Here is a 12500-nt window from a genome sequence, read left to right on the forward strand (position 1 = left end):
TCTGAGCATACCATTGGATAAAATGAAGACTGACCTATACAATATACAAAACACATGCAAATGTCCTATAGCTAGCTCCAATAAGATAGCCAGATGTGGCCTGAAGCACCTCATAACAAAATACTTCATGTCCACTCCATAATAGATTCCACCTGTGTTTTCTCCCTTATTCCCAACTCCTCACTGCCCTTTATCTGTATCTGAAAGATCCACGGTCTCCACATCCTAAGAAGACATTGCAGCTACAGTCGCAGCTATACAGAAGGACCCTGAATCTGACGAAAACGCTCACGGCGCCGTCAAAACAACCAAAGGCCCCAATAATAAACGAGTCCATGTGTTGGCACTCACAACATGACGAGCCCGACCATAGGTGGAGCAGAGGAAAAGAGCCTGTCTCTTCTAATTACTGTCCGGTGAGTCTCTCTGTGTTTCCGGTCAGCCTCGGCGGCCACAATAAGGGACCGGGGGTCAGGCTGGCGTCAGCGGCGGTTTGCACTAAGGGCCCGGCCCGGAACGGTTCACCAAACCCGGGTTCACCAAACCTCCTCTGGGAGGGCAGCGGCGTACAATCAGCGGGCTCCGATGACCTCCTCGGCTCCCCTCGTCAGCCTGCGGTCGGGGCCCCGGCATTCTGGTTTCCAGTGTGTTCCGTATCTCTCGTTACCCGGGGGCCCCCAGCCCAGGGCCCCCCCTTCCTGAGGCCCCCAGAGTGTGTGTCACAGTTGTGCGTGCGTCTGCCAACGGATGGAGGAAATTGGTCGACAGACGCACGCTGGTGGTATGCTCCATGGAAGAGACGGGCAGACAACGGTAGAGGGAGGGTTAAGAAAATAAGAGATGGAGGGAGAGAGAGAGAGAGAGAGAGAGAGACGAGACATAGAGAAACAGAAGGAAAGAGTGTTGAAAGAATGATGGGAGATGAAGAAGGAGTGTCCATCCGAGATATTGATCTGACCTTCATCGTGGGCAGGTTACATAGAGGAAGAGGAGGAACTGGAGAGAGAGAGAGAGAGAGAGAGAGAGAGAGAGAGAGAGAGAGAGAGAGAGAGAGAGAGAGAGAGAGAGAGGGAGAGAGAGAGAGTGGGAGAGAGAGCAGGAGAGAAAGACAGCGTGAGAGAGATCTAGAAAAAGAGAGAGGAAGAGTAAGTGTGAGCGATAGAGAGAGAGCTAGAGAGAGAGAGCGAGAGAGCGATAGAGCGAGAGAGAGAGAGCCAGAGAGAGAGAGAGAGAGAGAGAGAGAGAGAGAGAGAGAGAGAGAGAGAGAGAGAGAGAGAGAGAGAGAGAGAGAGAGAGAGAGAGCCAGAGAGAGAGAGAGAGAGAGAGAGAGAGAGAGAGAGAGAGAGAGAGCGAGAGAGAGAGAGCGAGTAAGAGAGAACGAGAGAGCGTGAGATAGAGAGGAATGTAGCGAGAGGGTCCGAGCGGGCCATGTGCGCGTCCTTGGAAGGTCTGCCAGTCCAAGCACTGAGTCAGCAGGACTTGACCTTGGCAGTCCAAACATCAACTTCTCGGCGGTGCGTCCGTGAGCCGTGAGCGGTCGCCCTGTTTTCTCTGCTGAGGTTTCACTAAAACAGGCTCATGGTGGCAGGGGGGGGGGATTCCCTGGACAGTGTGCCGTTCCAGAGACACATGCTACGATGATGAAAGCTTGGTGTGGGGAACTGTGTTGTCATTAACTGCAGAAGCCTCTCACACGTCGCAAAAGGCCCTCCGGACCTTCAGAAGATCTCTGCGTGGTTAAGGGTCAGATTAGCCAAAGCAAAGCCGGTCTGTAATGTGATTCTCCACAGATCCAAAGAGCCAGCATCATGTCTTCATCATAGGGGGTGACATGGCAGAGCGGGTTGGCTTGTAACCGGAAAAAGCCTCTCTTAATGCAGTCCAGTTACCAGTAATTATCCTTCTAGTCTTACTGGCTGTGAGGAGTTCACGCCAGGCCCTATAGATCCGATGTACAGTCGATTGATTAATCGTTGCATTAGTACGAGAACCCCAGACATTGTTTTCTAACGTTTAAACGGTTCGATGAAAGGCTGCGTGACCATGATCCACCTCTGGTTCCAGACGTTGTCAGACCCAAGCAGGTCGAACATGCAAAACAGGCTGGATGTAACTTTTGGCTAACAGGATAATGAGAGCGGCCTGCCAGAGGCCCGTATTATTACCCAGTCATGGGAGATCAACATGTTCAGAAACTGGCTTTATCAGACGGTGAAGACAGAGAGAAAAAAGGCTCCGCAATTAAAGGAGGATGAAGATGATGTTGCTGAGACAAACTGGGTATTGTTACGCCGGGCGAAACGTGAATCCTGTGGCGATAGAGATCTGGGAACCAGACCGGGGACTATGCACAAAGAGATATTCGCAAGAAAGATAAAGCCAGCATCCAAAACGGCAGTTAGGGTTAGGGTCGCTGCTGTGATAGGAATCAGGGGGAAAGAGGGGGAAAGTGAACTTCACCGTTTAACTAAGCTGGAATGGAAGCGCTTTTTTAACGGAGGTAGACAATGTGCCAAGAGAACATGCCGTGAACACATCTGGAAAACAAACTGTTGATTTACAAGAGCTTATTTTGCCACAGTTGGTGCCATTTTGCTTAAAGCGTGTGGAAATACGTGACGGTCAAGGGGAAAGTAAACAGGCAGCAATTTGTCTGTATTTTTTTCATGCGAAAGGGCTCTGAATGTGTGTGTCTGTGTGTGTACCAATATTTGCCGTCCAAAAAAGAGAGCGCGGCACAGAAGTTCCTACTTGTCGGCCACAAGCTCCAGTGGCCCGGACCCAAAGTAGCTTACTGTGAAGCTTCTGTACGCAGGGTGTGAGCTCTCGTCCCCTGAGAGACCTCTCTTCACGCTATTTTCACCACGTAAACACAAATGATGGACGAAAGGATTAAGGGAATTAGGATTGTTAATTATGAGTCATCCTTGTGGGTCATACTACTGTTATTCACTATTTTAAATAGCACGCCAGAGAAAATAAAGATTTGGGCCAACATTTTGGGTTTCAGCCTTTTTTTTTTTGTTGTCAGTTGCACAGGTTCACGAGATGGTTTACAATGTCGCAATTGTGCAGATTCAATGAACTTGTACAACGTAACTTGGTTTCCCACCCTTAACAGCTAATTGGATAATGAGATGGTCCAGGAAAGGACAAGAGCACGAAACTGACGTAGGAATTATGTTGAATCATCAGTTTTCCACCCTTCAAAAGTTTCCCTCGACACTCGTCAACTCGGTGCAATGCAAGCTAGCAGAGATTCATGCTCGGAAGCAGGTGTTGCTCTCTGTTCGCAACCATTTTATAGACTCACACACACACACACACACACACACACACAGAATTGGCATACAACTGTCTGGACAGAAGATGTTGTTAGTATGGAATACTTTGGAAAGCATATAGGCTGTCTGTCTGAGTAGGACAGCATATATCACCCAAACATGTTCGTAGTTAGCATGATGTGTAGCGATAAGTTTGGTCAATCGTTGGCTAATGATAAACCATAATCCTTAAATCACATCCCTTCTTAACTACTTCAGAAAAACATAACAAAAAAATAAAACAAATGCCAAAGTTTAAATACAGTAAATACACTCTAAGTAGTTATTGTATTATATCATATAGATAAAAAATAGTAAGAAAGTAGTAGGCCCATAAATAAATTAAATTAAAGAAAATTAGCAGCAAAGGGTTAACAAAAAAAAAAAAAAGTGTAGTTTGGGAACTAATAAATAAGCACCAAATACCATCACAACAAGCCTTGTTTGTTATGAATTTGTCCATTCATTTATTTCATCCATAAAGTACCCCAAAATAACATAATCTCTCCGAGGCAACAGGGTTTCCACTGGAGTTTTCACATGTTCCCCCTTTGTAGTACTCTTTCCATCATTATCTCCCTGAATATTTTCCACAGGACTAATCTCCTGCAGTCTCCAGTTACCGTGGAAAAGATGACCTCACGGCCAGCAGCAGCAGCAGCAGCAGCCACCGCCGTCTGTGAAAGGGCTCTGTGTTTTCCTGCTCCCTCTCCCCAGGGTGCCACTGGCACGCTCACCCACTGGGGTTCCCAGCACTGGGCCAGGAGGGTCCTTTCCACCGCCCCACCGCCTGCCAGCCAGGCCCCCAGGACCTGGGCCCCGCATATGCCCCTAGTGTACGTTCATGTGGGCCAGGTGATTCTGTGTCCGTGCATTTTTCAGTTAACGAGCTTCTGTAGAAGAACGTATGTGTGTGTGTGTGTGTGTGTGTGTGTGTGTGTGTGTGTGTGTGTGTGTGTGTGTGTGTGTGTGTGTGTGTGTGTGTGTGTGTGTGTGTTAGTGTGTCTGTGTGTATGCCTGTGTGTGCGTGCATTTGCGTGCTTCTGTGTTTGCGCAATGACCTTCCCTTCAACCCTCTTAACTTCAGTGACCGTCTGAAATATAAAATATTGCATGAACCTTGTGAAACGGAACCCAGTTACCAAAAATAAAACACCATAACGCCCCCTCCCATTTTAACTCTCCATCTTTAACAGTCTGCGTCTTTGCAATAAACCTCCAAACGCGATGCAAATTGAGAATTAAAATGCTTTGCATCAAATTATTTTCTGTTTTTCTCTACACCGATCGGGGACCTAAATCCGAGCTTTATTCAGTTACAGCCGTAACTTCCAATCAAAGCACGCCAGAGAGCTTCTGGTAAACCGGCATCACGCGGACACAGCAGGGAGCATCGTAAACGGTAATTCAATGGGGAGCACCGAAAGTGGTGAAGCCACAATGTGTTACGTCTGTGGCATGGTTATTACAAAACGACGCAACTTATTGTGATCTCGCGTCCAAACATATGTTTCAGCGTGCGGTGAATCCATGAGGAAATTACAACCAGTTATTGAACCCATTAAGTTAATCATTTCGTTCACAGAGTGTCTGTAGGGCAGTAACGGTGTTGAGAGGGATTGTTTTCTAACTGTTAGCTATCAATCACATTCCACAAACAATGTATTTCCCCAAATGCCCTCTCAAGGCATCTGACCACATTGGAATAACAAACAACAGCACTGGGAAGTTAGAACACTGGGTCCAGTGTAAGCTGTTCTCTGCTCTGTGATATAAGACTGCGATTGGCAAACAACAAAAGGTCTTGGTGGACAGCACCAGCAGAAATTATGGATTCATAATTTTAGTTAAGAATATGTGAAAAGCATGAACCCAACACACTCTTGTTTTCAGAAGATGAAGGAAGTTATGTTACTTCGTGCAGTTTCAGATCTGTCTGTAGCAGATCCCATTCAGATGTGTCCGCTTACCTTAGGGCTATTTTCACTAGCTCGGTATGTGGAGACTGAGACCAGATACCAATATTTTTTCTGGGAGATAAACCCCAATCTTTATTTTCAGATCTGTATCACTTGCAGCAGATGCATGCAAAGAATTGTAATGGAAAATCTGACTGTATTTGTGTCTCTCACAGGATGTCAATGCAAATGAGAGGACCAAGCATTGATCCATGTGGGACTCCAAGACCTCTCAATGGAACACCCTCGGTTTGTCCATATAGAGTGTAGATAACGTCATTCAACACCAGGAGACAAGGAGAGTTGCCATGCCATGTAAAGCAGTCTACATTCATTCCTGCAGTCCCCTGTTACAAAAGCGATTCCCGTTGCGTTGACATGATGGAGATGGGGACCTCGGTGCTCAACTACAAGTGAAAGAGCTGTCGTGTTGTATGTATTAAAAATAGGGGTGGTGCGCACATCCAAAGGTAATCCACAGGTGCTAGACAGTAGTGTTGAATATAAGAAAAAGGAGGGTCTGCACACTGTATAAATGCTCCTGAAGTGGATTTATTAACAGGCAATGTTTCGATGGCTAGGGATCTTCATCAGGGTTGTATGTATGCATATCAGCATGTGTGTGGGTAGTTAATCCTCGAGTAACCAACAACAAACAGTCAGAAATTGCAGTAATCAGTCCATGCGGGAACGTGCTAGGGGAGCTCTATGCTGGCTTCTGCGTCGTCAGCAAACCTTGCCCGTTTGCTGACTGTTGTCGGACTAACAGTTAATTCAAAACATTTCTCGGAGCAATGCCCCATAAATAGTGTGGGGGGATTATGGTGTTAGAGACACATCAGATTGATAACAACAGAAAAACAGAACTGCGCACACGTTAACCTGCAGTTAATCACTCACCTTATAAAAACACCCAACGGTGAATTTGATCCACCCTGACTCACAGTGGAAACATACATTTTAACGAGGGTGAGGTTTAAGGGTCAGCAAATTTGTGCGACTCATGGACAAGTATGACTCAATTCGTGGAATTTATTAGTTTTTATTTTTCAAAATTCATGCTTTCTGTCAAAGCCAAGACCCTGACCCAAACCACTGATGTCCTGGAGATACAACATTACAATCTCATCGCATGCAAAACCGATGCAAGACGGATTGTTTGGAGACGTCAACAATATCAGCATTTGAAAATCTTTACTGACCTCTATAAATAATCAGGTTGAAATAATTAGTTATCCTTCAAATTCTAAAACTTATACCAATATAATATTACTATTTACTTAAATATGCCATTATTTTCTTGCTTTGGAAACAAAACACACATATTCTCTGTTATTGATGTGATATCCTGACAGAATAAAGATTTCTTTGAATATCTTTACTGAATCCACTGTGTCAGTAAATGTTAGAAAAAAAGGTCCAAAGTGGAGCAGCGGTCTGCAGAAAAAAACACTACTCTCTCTTCAGTTTCAACACAAATCAAAAACTGAATAGATATTTTTGCCATTAAGCCCCAAACAGGGCTCCAGGCTGTAAAGAGAACATAAAGGTCTATGCCCTCAGGCATGAGGAACCTGATGCCGTTGTGTCAATTCCAGTCAGTCTGTTACATTCACATTGGAGCTAATTACCCCAGTTTGCTTTTCTTCCAAGTACAACTTTAGGCACAAGTTATTTTTGCAAGAATGATCACCCCAGTCACTAGTCACTGTATAAACGTGAACAAATAAACACACACACACACACACACGCACGCACGCACGCACGCACGCACGCACGCACGCACGCACGCACGCACGCACGCACGCACGCACGCACGCACGCACGCACGCACGCACGCACGCACGCACACACACACACACACACACACACACACACACACACACACACACACACACACACACACACACACACACACACAGTACTACTGGAATTGTACTGAAATGCACAGCTGGATAAATGAAGACACTCTCTTATACTTCTCAGACTGCTGCTGCCCAACAAGGAGAGTGAGCTGAACACTGATGGACTCATTGCCAGTAAAAAGGTCATTCAGACTATTTTTGTCCATGCTGGGGCCTGACTGGAAGCAGAACAGAGAAAACTCTTGAAACCTTTAGGAGAGAGACAAAAATTGATGGGTTCAGTGATGGAAATACGCCTTTCATTAAACACAACAGAGGAGACCCAGGAGCCGAGGCAAAATGGATTCTCTAATAGGTGCGATTTAAAAAGAGGATATTGGACCCTCTGAGAGAGGTAGGGATTGGTCACAGAACTGTTATAAAAGATTAATTTGTACGCTGTTTTGATGTTAAAATACAAATTGTGGAGCTTATAGTTTCATGTGATATGAACTGACTGTTAACCACATCCTGAAATGACGCCAGCACAACACAAAAATATATCTTCTGTTGGAAAAATATGCTGCAATGAATATGGAATTCATTTAATAAAAATGGTATATCTTGTAGTCTCTGGGTAGAGAAAATAAGAATTAAAATGAAAGATTGACATTGCGACCACAATGGCCGTCTCCTATAGAAAGTATCATTAGCATCAGTCATGTTACCAATCTCAGCCAATCAGAAAGAAGAATTGCTCTCAGTGTTTAGTTACACTTTGAAGGATATATGTTGAAACCATAACAAATTAAATGGGTCCATCTGAAAGCATTTATGTAGATTATGTTCAAACCCTGAATGGATTTAATGTATAAATCCTTGTAGACAGATTTATTAAGAGCAATGTACAACTGGGTCTGGTCTGAAACATGAAGTTGAAAGAGGTAGACCATTTTAATTAATTAATTAAGTAATCGCAAAATAATATAGATTTAAAAAAACGAGCCCAATATGGTTATAGTGAGCAATATACAAAGTGCAGATCCAAGTTTGAATGATGGTGTAATTAATATGTTCGGGAGAGTTAAACAGACAACATGAGAATATGAGATACATCTCATGCCCATTGCCAAGATTAAACTGAAGTAAATTCAGAACAGGGAATGAGAGACTATTAATAACCACCAGAAAGAGCATTCCCTGTTACTTCTCCCTGTTCCTTCGGTTTTCTAGGGGTTGTCCACAGTAGAGTTTTCTCAGGCTTTGACCCAGCCGTCAGAGATCCAAGGTTGGGGTGGTGTGTTTGTGAATGTGTGTGTGTGCGTTTGGTTGTGCGTGTGTGTGTATGTGTGTGCGTGTGTGTGCGTATGTATGTGTGTATGTGGGCGGATTCTTCTGTCTCCTGGGCTGAATCCGTCCCCAAGAAGAAGGATAAATATGTCATCTGTGGGTCACTCGGAAATCAGGGTGGGGGGGTTTGGCTGTGTGTTGGTTGGTGTGTGTGTGTGTTTGTGTGTGTGTGTGTATGTGTGTGTGTGTGTGTGTGTGTGTGTGTGTGTGTGTGTGTGTGTGTGTGTGTGTGTGTGTGTGTGTGTGTGTGTGTGTGTGTGTGGGTGGGGGGGGGATGTGTGAGCGGGGCAGGGTGTTTTTGTTGCAGCAGTAAGGTCTCCCTCACCGACCACACTGACGGCCACGCCGCGACCACTCTCAGGGCTGTTCCGTCTGCCGCTGAGCGGCCACCACATGAAGGGAGAGGGTGGGGAGGCTGAGGAGGGAGGGGGGTAGGGAAGGGAGGGCAGGGAGAGGAGGGAGAGGAGGGAGAGGAGGGAGAGGAGGGACAGGAGGGATAGGAGGGTGCCAGGCCTCTGTGCCAGAGGCTAGGACGGGGTAGGAAGGAAGGATTGCCAGCACAGATGGAAGGAAGGAAGGAAGGTCAGGTGCTTTCAGGATCCGCAGAGTGTTGTTACTCATGGGGAATTCAATCTGCCCCCTACACACACATTAATGATGTGAGACATTCATTTACATTTAGGGCATTTAGCAGACGCTTTTATCCACAGCGACTTACGTCAAGTACATTTGTCATAAGAAGTGAAACAGTAAAGATGTTCATAGAACCAAGTGCAAGTACTAACAATCGCTAGGCTAACCCATTCCCCGTGTCCAGCAATGATAGACGCTACTGCAGATGCTACACAATTAAGTACTATGAATAAGTGCAATGTAGAATAAGAGTGCATAATAAGTGCGTACATTAAGTGCCAGGACATACAACATACAATAGTGGCCGGAACGGGCTGGGTAGCTATGCAGAGTCGAGGTGAACTCTGAACAGGTGAGTTTTTTGCGGAAGCTGGTGAACGACTCTGCGATTCTGACATCGGCAGGGAGCTCGTTCCACCACTGAGGTCCCAAAACAGAGAAAAGTTGTGACTTTGTTGATCGACCTTTGCTTGCTCTTAGCGATTGGCGGTACCAGACGTCCAGCTGAGGTAGTTGAGCGGAGGGATCGAGCTGGGGTGTGTGGCTTTACCAATGCTTGGAGGTAGGCAGGGGCAGTTCCATCGATTGCCTTGTATGCCAGTACCATCATCTTGAATCTGATACGAGCTACTACAGGGAGCCAGTGGTGGTCCCGGGAGAGGGGGGGTCACATGGGAGAACTTCGTTAGGTTGTACACGAGGCGCGCTGCCGCATTCTTGGTGCGCTGCAAAGGTTTAATCGCAGAGGCAGAGAGTCCAGCCAGGAGCGAGATGCAGTAGTCGAGGCGGGAGATGACCAGTGATTGGACTAGAAGCTGAGCTGCTTCCCTTGTGAGGAAGGAACGGATCCTGCGGATGTTTTAAAGTGCAAATCTGCAGGATCCGGCCACCACAGGGATGTTTGCGGTGCAGCATAACTGATTGTCCAGTACCACACCGAGATTTCTGGCAGTTGGAGAAGGAGATAGAGTGATGTTCTCAACAGTGACCAGTAACAGTGTCCATGTGTGGGCAATTTTTCCCTGGCATTAGGAGGAGCTCAGACTTATTGAGGTAAAGCCTCAGGTGATGGGCAGTTGTCCAAGTGCTGACGTGTGCCAGACATTCAGATATGCGTGTTGCAATCAGGGCTTTGTCAGATGAGGGGAAAGAGAGAAATAGCTGAGTGTCGTCAGCATAGCAGTGATAGGAAGAGCCGTGTGATGTAATTACAGAGCCCAGAGTTCTGGTATAGAGGGAGAATAGAAGAGGCCCCATTACCGAGCCTTGAGGGACACCAGTTTCAAGCGTGCAAGGTTTGGACAAGGAGCCTTCTGGTGGTTCACCGTGTCAAATGCTGAGGACAGGTTGAGAAGAATGAGAACCGATGAGAGGGACGAGGCTCTGGCAGCACGGAGGAACTCAGTCACCGCGAGGAGAGCCGTCTCAGTGGAGTGTGCCTTCTTCAAGCCTAACTGGTGAGGGTCAAGCAGGTTGTTAGATGAGAGATAGGAGGAAAGTTGGCTGGTGATGACACGTTCCAGTGTTTTAGAGAGGAATGAAAGAAGAGATACCGGTCTGTAGTTCTGGATGTCGGTGGTATCAAGGGTCGGTTTTTTGAGGAGAGGCTTTATTCTGGCAGTCATGAAAGACGCTGGAACACTGCCTGAAGTGAGGGAGGAGTTGAAAAGTGTGGTGAGAAATGGCAGGATGTCGCTTGAGACAGCCTGGAGGAGAGAGGAAGGGATTGTGGCAAGGTTGGTTAGATGTTATTATTCTGTTGACCTTGTCGGAGGTGAGAGGGATAAATTGGGTAAAGACAGAGGTGGGGATGGGAGGAGGGAGGATGGAGGCAGGGATAAAAGAGGAGCTAATGTCCTTTACCTTCTGGGTAAAGTAGGTAACAAAGTCATCAGTAGTGAGGCAGGAAGAAGGTGGAGGGGAGGCAGTTTTGAGGAGGGAAGAGAACAAGGAAAACTGTTTCCTGGGGTTTGAGGAGGAGTTGATTTTGGTGCGGTAGAAGGCAGATTTGGCTGTCGACACAGTGGAGGTGAAATCAGAGAGAAGGAAAAGATAGTGAGATAGATCATTAGGACAGTCTGATCCCTTCCATTTCCTCTCAGCTGCCAGCAACTCTGCTCTATAAGTCTGCAGAGATTCAGACAGCCAAGGATGTGAGGGTTGAGAATCGCGCAGGGGGGTGACAATGGGGGGACTAGAGAGGAGGGGGGGATAGTGTTAAGTCAAAGGTGACGGAAAATTTGGTTAATTCAGGTAAGTGCAACTTCTCTGGCAGGATGTTGAAGTCGCCAAGGATAACGAGTGGCATGCCATTTTCAGGAAAGCAGCTGAGAAGGGCATCCATCTCGTAGGGGGGACATGGAGGACGGTAGATCACCACAATGCAGAGCTTGATAGGTAGGGTGACAGTGACAGAGTGGAATTCAAATTCAGATCTGGCCATGTGTTCCAGTGGAGAGACCTAGTATGACCACATCGGCGAGATGAGGAGTCCGGCCCCTCCTCCTCGCCCTGATAGTTTTGGGGTGTGTGAGAATGAGTAGACGGTGGAGAGGGCAGCAGGAGTAGCAGAGTTCTCTGGAGTGATCCAAGTCTCTGTCAGGACCAGGAAGTGGAGGGTCATGAGGGATGCGCAGGCCGAAATGGAGTCTGCCTTCTTGACCGCTGATTTGGCAGTTCCAGAGTCCTCCCATCACTTCAAGGTCAGTGTAGGCAAGGGTCGGTGGATGGCACAGACTGGATGGGTTGCTGCGCCGAGCAGAGGATCTAGGGTGGCGTCGTCTATGAGTGGAAATCCTGACGATGAGTGAAGTATGACACATAGCTACAATAGGGTAGCTTCCCTGGTCTTCCTCGAGGGACTCCCACGGAGAGACTCCCTTAGTCTTTGTTTCCCAGGTCTTACGGTTAGGGACTCCCACAGAGAGACTCCCTTAGTCTTTGTTTCCCGGGTCTTCGTTTGCAGGGTCCTGATGCTAATAATAGCAAGCCTTTAATCAGTGGTTCTCAACCTTTTTTGAGCAAACGCCCCCCTGACCTTACCCTGATCCTCTGGCGCCCCCCCGCCCCTCCACGTGTTATATTGCTTAAAGTTGTCAATGCATCGTTGTCATGCAAAAAATATATATTCATGTTCATGACATGCAAATGCCTCTCCTCCTCAGCACTGTCCATCATTGTAATAAACCCAATTAAACTTCCAGAGCGACGGGGGGGGGGGGGGGGGATTTTGAGAGAGAGAGAGAGAGAGAGAGAGAGAGAGAGAGAGAGAGAGAGAGAGAGAGAGAGAGAGAGAGAGAGAGAGAGAGAGAGAGAGAGAGAGAGAGAGAGAAGAGTTGAGGAAGAAATGGTTGGATTGAACATTCATACACCGTGACCGCGGTGTGGGCACT

The sequence above is a fragment of the Gadus chalcogrammus genome, chromosome 11 (genome assembly GCF_026213295.1).
Source record: "Gadus chalcogrammus isolate NIFS_2021 chromosome 11, NIFS_Gcha_1.0, whole genome shotgun sequence".
In the NCBI taxonomy this organism is placed as follows: domain Eukaryota; kingdom Metazoa; phylum Chordata; class Actinopteri; order Gadiformes; family Gadidae; genus Gadus; species Gadus chalcogrammus.